The sequence below is a fragment of the Lonchura striata genome, chromosome 2, assembly GCF_050655825.1.
Source record: "Lonchura striata isolate lonStrDom1 chromosome 2, ASM5065582v1, whole genome shotgun sequence".
In the NCBI taxonomy this organism is placed as follows: domain Eukaryota; kingdom Metazoa; phylum Chordata; class Aves; order Passeriformes; family Estrildidae; genus Lonchura; species Lonchura striata.
In genome coordinates, this window is record NC_140704.1 from 150,346,068 (window position 1) to 150,356,826 (window position 10,759).

The 10,759-nt window shown below is 39.4% G+C and overlaps 2 long non-coding RNA genes across 2 annotated transcripts in view; both read right to left on the bottom strand.

Annotated features, from left to right (window-relative positions):
* The window catches only part of LOC146768483 (uncharacterized), a 29,413-nt gene extending 20,753 nt beyond the window's left edge, over positions 1-8,660 (bottom strand). Inside the window, exons 1-2 of the long non-coding RNA XR_014953119.1 lie at positions 5,324-8,660; positions 1,884-2,066 (exon numbers count right to left, since the gene is read on the bottom strand). This is a non-coding gene — a long non-coding RNA (uncharacterized LOC146768483). The remainder of the gene's footprint in view (positions 1-1,883; positions 2,067-5,323) is intronic.
* Positions 8,661-8,675: 15 nt separating this feature from the next.
* LOC144246753 (uncharacterized) lies at positions 8,676-9,980 on the bottom strand. Its single transcript, XR_014953120.1, has 2 exons — positions 9,766-9,980; positions 8,676-9,072 (listed from the first exon to the last, which is right to left on the bottom strand). It is a non-coding gene; the product is annotated as an uncharacterized LOC144246753 (long non-coding RNA).
* Positions 9,981-10,759: the final 779 nt, after the last annotated feature.

Below are 10,759 nucleotides of genomic sequence, written 5' to 3' on the forward strand. Positions count from 1 at the left end.
CTCCATTAGGATGACTCATGGCCAGCTGAACATTCTTCACTTCTGCTCTGATTGAATGCTGGGGTGGGGGGAAGGAGGAGAGCACTCAGAAAAAACACAATCATGATGAGGTCAAACATCCACATTTGGGAATAATTATTTGATCATTTAGGATGTTACATAAATTATTTGTGGAATTGATACTTCATTGACCTAGAAGATTCTTATAAAGTAGCTGATTCAGTTTAAAATTACATTTAAGGTACTTTAATGCATTGTTGACCAAGCATCTTCTTGTTTAGCCAGGCTGATGAGAATTTTGCTATACATAATGTACAGAAGTATATAATAAAAAGGCAGAGCCTACCCTCAATCACCTCTAATCTCAATAAATTTTAATGGCTAACATCCATAAGTAATTTAGGTGTATATACTATTGTATATATTTGTACATATTATATATATTCATTCAGTAAACCATCCTAAACTATCTGTTATTCTCTTCCTTTTGCAAAAATCCTATGGATCCTTCTTAGGAGAGTTTGGCAAATAGAGAAACTGATAAATCAATGATAAATTTTCTAATTCATATTTCAAAAGCTGGAAGAAAGGTCTTATATGTCTTATCCTTCTGGCACTAAGGTCTTATGTGTCTTATCCTTCTGGCACTAACAGCCTTTTCAGTTATCTTGGCTCAGTTTCCATTCTAAGGTATTTGTTAACACAGGACTCTGCTTACTTAAAGCCTGTTTTGAGGAAGCTTGGAAAACAGTTCCCTGCTCCTTGGGCCCGGTGTTTCCCTTTTGTTTGTGTAACAGCGCAAAGAGCGCTCGCTGCCCGCCGCAGGGCCGGGGACGGACGCGCGATGCTCTCAGCGGCTCTCGGCTCTCCCTAAAACAAAACTCGTTACTGTGGAAACAGCGATGGAGCCGCCGCCGCCTACAAAGCTGAGATGGGCTTGCTCGAGCGGCTCGGCTCGGCTCGGCTCGGCTCGGCTCGGCTCGGCTCGGCTCGGCTCGGCTCGGCTCGGCTCGTTGTGTTCTCCGTGCCCGCAGCAGCGCCGCCGCGGCCGGGCCGCTGAGGCTCGCACGGGTCACAGCCCGCCCGCGGGGGGCCCACCGGGGCCGGGGGAGCGGCGCACTGGAGTTTTCCCCTGAAATCTTGGAAAAACCTGCCGCGGGTGGAACATAAGAAGTGGGGGCTCTTATCCCCTCCCCTGCAATGGCGAGTGTCCAGCTTTTCTCGGCCGCTCCGTGAAACCTCTGGGAAGTGGGGGCTGCTTCCCTGCCTCCCGCCAGCCTGTGGGAACTGGGGATCTCTGCCCTTTCTCCTACAAACCTGTGGGAATCTCTGCCCCTTCTCCCACCAACTTGTGGGAATTGGGAATCTCTGCCCTTTCTCCCACCAGCTTGTGGCAAATGGGAATCTCTGCCCTTTCTCCTACAAACCTGTGGGAAGTGGGGATATCTCCCGTCCTTCTGCCAACCTGTGGTTAGGAGGAGCCCTTTCCTCCCACCAAGGAGCAGGTCAGGCCTCCCCAACTTTTTATTTCAAAGCCCACGCACATTAAACACAAAATAAACTTTCTCATTGTAGTTTGCTTTTCTTCACCAGTGAACAATCTCAGCCGATGGCAAACACACACACACACACACACACACACACACACACACACACACACCCCTTGCCTTCCCTACCCCCCCAGCAGATCTGGGGCAGGTTGGAAAAGCGGCAAAAGAAAAACTTTGAGAAACCATTCCAAAAGCAAATTCCCCCAGCACCACACCAGGTTGTTCTGGTATTGCTAGCAATTACTTTCTTTAAACAGATATAGAATACACACACGATACACACACAAATATGAACTGCATACTACACAACAAAAATAGATACCTTTATATTACCTCCATCTGGATCTTAGAACCATGGTGTCTCAACCTCATTCTTAAAGCAGGGAATTCTTTTGATTGTCAGTCGCAAAGAATTCCTTGGAGGATGTTTTTGGTCTGGAGGAAGGGTACCAGATTCTCTTGTCCCATCTGGGGTGCCAGAATAACTGTTGCCTTTTGCCCAGCCTGGAAATGAATCTTGAGATAATTTTAGAAAGGTGGTAATGTAAAAGAGGATCTTTAATGAAGGCCTTCAGGGGCAGTTATGGAAAGATGTCCACAAAAGCTCAATTTCCCCCAGGGAAAATACATTTTTATAAGTTTTAGGAAATTAGCATAATTGATAAAAAGCACCAATTAGGAGAACAAGTAGTGATGCAATTCCCCCAGGTCAAGTCCCTTCTCTGGAGTCCTTCCTTCAGCACTAGCTGTACTTTGTCCATGAGAATGGATCTTGAGCAGTTGTTCTCAGCCTTGGTTCCAAGCAAGAGCCAAGATAGAGGGGGCCTTGTACTACCCAGGGCTTGGAGCTCTGGATTTTGTTTTGTCTTTTTGCTTAGGGAAAGATCATGGAAAAGTACTGGGAAAAACTAGCTACCAATACAATAGGTGACAGAGTTACAAAAATATGTGAGAAGAATACAGAGAATGTATAAAAGAAAAAAAGGCAAAACCCAAACTGCATCACTATAAACCATGTCATTTCTCCATTCCTGGCTGTGGGAACTGGCTTCAAAATGAGTTAAGATCTACCAAGTTTTCAAGAGGTTTGTTGTCTTTATGGTTTTGCAATGCTGCTTTTTTATTTTTTATTTTTCATATTAAAAAACCCAACTGGTCATAATTATTTTGCATGGAGATAAAAATGTGTAAAACAGCTGTTTTTCCAACTGAAAACAGTAAATTATATCCAGTGCTAGGTCTTATAGTGCAACTGGTTTAATAAAGAAGACCAGGAAGGGTGAACGATGTCTTAAGTCTTGAACTCTTGGAGAAATAAAAATAGGATAGAAAACAAGATCTTAAACAAGAAAGATTCATGTTGTCTAAATAAAGCAAGACCACTATAGCAAGCACCAAGTGCAGATTATTCAAATGTTAAGGCAATAGACCCTGAAAATTCAGAATGACTAAAGAAGAAGGAAAGTGTTCCAGGAGAGGCTCATGATAATTTTGGATCTTAAATGTATTCCTTACAAATAGAAGAATATTCATGGAAAATTATCTTCTGTCTTGGGAAATGTGATCATAAACTTCTGCAGTAAGGGCAAGTGGTTTCTCCCTTTGTCCTGTGGCTAATGACAGGATATCTGACAAATTCACTGGATTGCATAATCCTGTAATTCAAAATAATTATTTAAACTTTACAATCATTTTAAAAACAAGATTGTCACAGGTTTGTTATATTAGGGTTTTTTAATTGAGTAGAAAAAGTGTGTTTGTACTTGAAAAGGTTGCAGAATTTGACTTTTGAATTAAGGGGAGGAGTTACCTGCTTTGAAGTGCTTGATCTGTTCTGTGCATTGCAAAATTCAGCTAAAATTAGGTGCCAAAGTGTTTACAAATTTTGGAATATAGTATCTTCATTGGCAACAACCACTGAAGAAGACATTGAGAGTATCATTCTGATTTCATTTTGAAACATCTGTCCCTTAATTACTGTAAAATAACTGCACATAGATTGGTGAGATTATGTAGAAATGTGTGACTTCTGAAAAAGTCATCTTTCAGTTGCATTGGAAGTCTCAAATTTCCTAGGATGTTAACTGATGCTAACATTTTATTCTTATACGAACGCCACAGACACTGAATAAGTAAAACTTAAGGCTAACTAGCTAGAGGAAAAAGGAGAAAACAGTGTTACTTCAATCTAATTACCTATTTACAGCTTAACTAATTTTTTTTTTTTTCCAGGACACAGGCAAACCATTTCCCTCCCTATTTATAAATATAGCAAAAAAATTCCTTACAAGAAACTCAGGATGAAAGTTGTGTTAGTATTTTTTACCTCAATTTTTCTGTAGGCTGATTTAAAACAAAACAAAACAACAAAACAAAAAGCACAACAAAACCTTAATTAGTATATTTATGCAGAAAACAAACTTGTCTTTTTTCAAGAGATTATATAAACAACTTTTTCCTCTTATCTTTGGCTCCTTCTCACAATATGATAAACTAATAGTTTTTTTTGTACTAAGAAAAAAAGAAGACTAGATGCAGCTAAGGAAACAGATTCATGTTACGGCAACAGTGGAGCTTAGGATGTAATTTCTTCCTTGCATTCCTGTGAGCCAGTATTGAAATTATACTCCTAAAACCTCACTTTCAAAGCTGTGACTAAAATCCTTTATTACAGTACCCTCTTCTATCAGGAAATTATTTCATTTTTCACATTTCCATTTCCGTGCAGTCAAGCAGGACTACTTATATCTTCCTTCCTGAATTAAGTGTCTTGAAGGTCCCAGGTTAAGGTCCTGTTATATGAACACCATTAGAATTTTGCACTGTGATGAGCTGATTCAAATCACTCCAGTATTCTCCATTCCACCTTTTCTAAGGCGTGCTTAAAACCACAAAAAATTTGCATGAGCAGTTATGCCAGTTGATGGTCTGGAAAAAAATGATGCCCATGGTTTCTTTGGAAAGTTGAGGAACCTTTTTTCAGATCTATATTCCTGTGAAGCTAAATGCAATTATTTATTTATTTATTTATTTATTTATTTATTCTAATTCCTTTTTTAACTGATAAACATAGCTATTTCAGCTTAGGGCAACAATGTGAAAAAAGGTAAAATGGGCTCTATTGTCTTGACTAAAAGCCAAATCCACCTTTACTTTCCTACAATACCCCTTGAAATTTAAGCATACTTAAATAGAAGAACTGCAATAAAAAGAAGACATGATAATCAGAACACTGTGCACCTTTTATTAAAGAAATAGGCATATATTCACTAGTTATGGCTTGTAAATTGAATGATCACAAAACATTTGAACACTGTTTCCTAGTACTGCCTTGATTATTAATGCATTTTCCTTACTCTTCAATGTCTCTCTCAGTAATGGCAGCAAAAGTTGAGCCTGACTAGAAATATAATTCAATAAACATATTTTCTTTGAATGGGCAGATTGCTTTTTGGTTTCATTAATGGATTTTTTATTTTATTTTACTGAAACAATGCATTGGGTTTGCAGAGCACTAATTGCAGAGACAAACATAGGACTTCTTTTGTACAGAATCAGCAAAAACAGGACAAGAACAATTTCTTCCCTCTAAGTAACAGTAATTAAGTAGTAAAGAAATGAAGGACTAGCAGCACCACTGTAGTTCCCTCATTGTAGCTGTTAGGTTAAATTTACTTTGAAATCAGATTACAGTTCATATTATTGTCCTGCATTTAATGTCTTGATTTGAGATTAATTTTTGATCTACATATATGGAAACAAAATATTATTACCTTTTTTATTATCTTTTATTCTTATTATAATTGTGATTTCATGGACTTTGGCAAAAGGGTAACCCTTCTCCCTGTAGTCTTACTTCTGCAGAGAGGAAACTGGGGAGAAAATGGACAGAGTAAAATAGTGCAAGAATAGGTTGTTTAGTGGTTGGGATGGCTCTTGATCCTGATTCAGGGAATATTTTATTCTGTCTGTCTGTGCTTTTCACCATTCAAACCTAAAGAGATGCATAAAAATTACCTAAATGGATTAGATCACTATTTGGGTTCTTACAGTGGTTAGTGAGAATGCTAAGACACAGTTGAAGATAACTGGAGCAGTCATTTTCTATTTTCTTTGATTTTCCAGACAAGTTCAACCCCCTATTTAGTGAGTATAAGCAACAGAAGAATTGTGGGGTTTTTTCACATAAGCTTTTCATGGCTCCTTTAAAGGCTTTCTTATGGTCCTGAGGAGTTTGTACATCCTCACAGAGCTGGAAAATAATTAGCCCACAGGAGGAATAGTTCCACTACAGAAGTCATGGAAATTGAAGTTCCTCCTAGATTTTTACTATTTTTTCCCCTTCCTTTCTCTTTTCTCCAGCATACATTGAGAGTTCTGAGCACTTCCTGTCCCAAATTTTAATCCCAGCTGTCTGCTTTTCTCTCTGGCTTCTGTGGCGTGATTCCATCAATCTCACATTGCCTCCTCTTTGTTTTAGAGATTTCCAGTTATTAAAAAAAGAAAAACAAAATCAGTCTTCATATACTTAATAAAGGAAGAGTAGGCTTTTAAGGCAACATTGCTTCCATGTCTTAACTTTTTTTCTCTTTTACATACATTTTTTTTTTCACTTCCTGTTAGTCCTTCCCACGTGTTAAAATAAAAATAAAAATTTAAAAAAATAATCAAACAACAGGCATTGCTGAGGTGGCAGCAATCTTTTATCCTTATCCATTTAGATTCCTTGTCATGGGGAATTCTCATGCAGGAGAAGGAAGGAAAAGCTGTAATTTTATATTCACAGCCAGGGCCTTTCCCAGCTCCTGTGCCACTTTGTGGGTGACCTCTGTGGGCTGAGGGACAGATTCTGTCCAGGTAGCCTGGGGTTTGTTCAAAGCAGAGCACATCTAACATGCCCCTGTTTCCTTACAAGCTCAGTCAAACCCCAACATTTTTCCATCTATTTCTGCCTAAAATACATCATAAGGCGGATGCTACTGAAAGTTTCCAGCTGCAGAATTTATACCAGTTGCTTTGTTTTGGTTTGCTGCCAATTCCTTGTGTTTGTACTGATGCAGAGCTTCAGGTGCATACTTGTATCTCTTCTGCATGCTCCTTTTCTCGAGTGGATCATCGTCCTAGACTACACCATTGAATTATGATGTACTATTGTTAAGTCCTGATACAGTACTGGAAGCTTGCATTATATAAAAATTCAGGCTATTTCTTTGCTTTTTTACTCAAATATTTTTAACAATATATGTCTTTGCTGCAAAAGAAATAGTGCTTTGTTAAAATTTGAGGTCAACAAAAGTGTTTTAAAATAAAGGGGATTAGAAAAACCATGTGTTACTGATGTTTGGAGGAATCTTCCTGTAAAGTTGTTTTTATTCTTTTATAAATTTATATATTTTAATATAAACTTTTTCTTTAAGCCTCACATTAAAAAAAAATAGGACTTGTTCTTAGGACTTAGGTTTTATGAAACTCAAAGCAAATCTTTTGGTGAAATCTATTTTATTGGGCTAAAGAGAGACATTGAATTAAAGGGATTATCTTCAGCCTTGGTAGCAAGTTGTGCAGTGCTGGTTTGGGCTGTTTGTCTTTTTCTCTAGCACATCTGGGTGGGTGGGTACACCACTGGCTGTGAGGCAAAGGAGACAATTCCTACCCTGAGCAAGTCTTCATTCATTCTGTCCCTACTCCCTCACTACAAAGAAGACATTGAGGGACTGGAGCATGTCCAGGGAAGGGAACAGAGCTGGGGAAGGCTCTGGAGCACAGGGCTGATGAGGAGCTGCTGAGAGAGCTGAGTGGGCTCAGCCTGGAGAAAGGGAGGCTTGGGGAAAACTTACCAGTCTCTGCAGCTCCCTGAGAGGAGGGTGTAGCAATACAGATTATCAGGATTCCTTTCCATTATTTCTGTGTAGCCTCAGTGTGCTTCAACAGCAGCGTTCCCCACAGTAATTTGGAGCTACTTCTTCAAATCTCAGCTGTCATCAGAAAAAGCAGAGAAAAGAGGACACATTTCAAAAGCAAAACTTCTTTACCTAAAATCCTTTTGTTACAGTTCTAGAATTGATGAAGTGAAGCCTAGAACAGATCATCATCTATTTATATCCTTAACTTTAAATGTCTGTTTTTTTAATATTTGAGAAAAAAAAACTGCTTCATTTTTTGAGTGCAGGATTTTTTTTATGAAACTGTCTAACTCCCAAAGCTCAATAAGGTCTCAAACAGTGGCCTTTAGGACCCAGACAACATCTAGGATAAAGAAAGATGTCAGTAACATTTTACCACTTCCTCTTAAGTTTTCATGGTCTTTCACACTATTTTCTTGAAATGTCTAAAACAAGGACTTAAATCTGCTGCTAACACCTCCAGTCAATTCACTCTGATCTTGTAATCAAACAAGGCTGCAGAGAATCTGCCAGGCAATTTTTCTGTAAAGCGTTTGAACCTTGCAGGCATATTTCTAGTGCCAAAAATCATTACAGAATTGAAAACCTCTTAGTCAGGTACAATCAAGTGTGAATCTTGGTCTCTGGGTATATAAATTTTTACATTTAAGGCATGTTAGTGTTAACAACTTGACAGCTTGTCTGAAACAATTAATTTTTTAAACCAAAGGATCTCTCCTGTCATAACTTTTTACCATTATCATAGAAGTGTTTGAGTACAGCCTGACAGTAAGCCATCCATTTTCTTTAAAGTAAATGGCACAATGATGATGATGATGATGATGATAATGATAATGATGATGACTGCAATTATATTATTCACTCTGTGAAACAGGCACCAAAATTCTGCCAGATTTACACTTCCTTTTAGTAGTAACATTTTTAAAAATTATTTTTCTACACTTTAGTATTTTCCTGTTGAAAAAATCCTGCTGGCACCTTATATGTATGCAATCAATGTGCACATATTTATTTCAAATTTAACAGATAATCAAGACTTTTCTAGACTGAAATTGTGTCATCTTGCTAAAAACTTTTCTCCTCACTCTCTGGTTAAATAACAGTAATAATACTTGTCATGCTTTGACACTGGCACAATGCCAGTGCCCCCATGAAAATGTGATCCCTCCCTTGAATGCTGTGAAGTGGAATCCAGAACAGAGCAAAGCAGGCTCAAGCTTAATAACAGGAAAAAAACTTTATTAAACTACTACTACAAAAGAAAAGAGAAAACTAAAGAGGGGGGAAAAAACCACAAAAAGATCCAAATGAAAACCTTGCAAAACATTCCTCCCCCCCACCACCCAACTCCAACAAACCACAGTGAGACACAATCTGGACCCCAATCAGGTTTCCACCCTTCAAACAACCGATACTCAGTCCATCGAGGGAACAGAGTCTCTCCTGTGCCACAGACCCCCCAAGAAACACAGCTCCACATCCTGTGTTTCCATGTCACACATGGCACCGCCCAGAGAAAAGTTTGCCATGGTGACCCTTCTCCTTTCCATGCACAGTGCTCTCACCACCAATGCATGGATGGTCAGACTGCCTTTAGGATTTTTCCTTTCAAGGATGCCCTGGCAAGAGGGGAGAAAACAACAGTTCAGTTTTTCATTGTTTGGGACCACAGTCCCCCCCATTTTCCCCTGGGGCCAAGGGCTCAAGAACAGAGATCTTCTTCTCTTCTCTTTCCTTTCCAGGGCAAGGGGGTGCCACCACAAACCCCCTAACCTTTTCTCTGTTCACTCCACTTTTGTCTTTTTCCCAGCTGAAGCAGGTCTCTTGACTCACTGGCATGCTCCCAAAACACAGTCCCTCTTGAAGGAGAAGATTGGTTCAGGTTGTGGCTAACACAGAAAAGTCCAGCCAAAAGCCACTCCTTGTCCCCCTCCCATCTAGAATTCCTTCTTCCAACATCCCAGGGTCCAAGGTGTCCCTCTTCCTCTCTTTCAAACCGAGGAGGGGAAAGGAAAATTCACAAAGCTTTCATTTCTCAAGGAAGGGTTAAAAGTCCGAACTCCCAGGGATGGCTCAATGCCCGGACATCCAGCAACTCCCACACAACTGGGCACCTTGCGGCTCCCCCCGCTCCTCCTTCCTCGCGGTGGAATTGCTGACAGGACAGGACCGCCGCCGTCTCTTTCTCTCTCCCCCTCGGGAGAGAAACCCCGGGTGGGGGGGGGTGGAGTGGAGACATCCCAGATTTCTTCCACCCTTCCATCTGCAGGGGCCAGCCCGGTTCCAGTCCTTCCACCACCCTTGGGACCTACCTTTCAGGCCATGGGGCTTCCCCTCCCCACCCAGCTCGTGGCTGGGCGGGGGAAGGTCTGCACTGCACGCTGACCAGAACCAAAGAGAGCGAGTTCCCCTGGGAATTCTGCTTTCAACCCCTCTGTGTTCTCAGAGGCGTGTCCACCTTCAATTGGTCAATATCTAAATTGACCTCTTCCTTCCGGAAAAAATTCTCTTTCCGTGTCAAACCACGACAATACTAAATAAATCTGGTGCTATTGTTAGGTAGCCATTTGCAACCTTCACTATTCTAGAAATGAGAATGATGCTTTGAGGACCTATCAGCTGGCTGGTCTATGGGGGCCTAAAAGGGAACTGATAGAAATAAATAACTGTAAAATTTTAGTATTTAGTATTTATTTTAGTAGTTTTTTGTTTTTTTGTTTTTTTTTTACAGTAAGGCTATTTAAATAATATTTTCTTAAATTAGCAGATTTGTCATTCATATTTACTTCAGATTTATGTCAGGAGGTTTACAGAAACTCAGACTTTTAAAATGTGGGCTTTTTCTGAATTTATTCTGTTCCTTCTAGGTTTGCCATAATATCACTGCCTTCTTTTGCCTGGATGTTGTCTTCGATCGATTTTGACATGGTGAATCTTCTGAATAATGGAGTAATTTATTAATAAATGAGGCTGGGCCCTTCTGATAAAAAAACTTTTTCCAGTTTTAAAAAAAAAAAAAATTTCCACAAATACTAAATACTTCATCATTTGAAGACACTTTTATTTTTCAATCTTGAACTTAACAAATTGTTTAAATACCTAAAACAAATTATTTTAGTTAAACTAATTAAACCTGGTCAGCATTTACTTCTGTCAGTTTTCTGAGAAAGCTGTTTCCTCATTCCCTTTTACTCACATAATCTTATTTTTAATGTAGATTTGCCAAACATTGTTAACCTAAATTCAGAGGTCACATTCTGTAAGACAACACCCCACTAAAAGTGGACAATTAATGCCACTGATTTA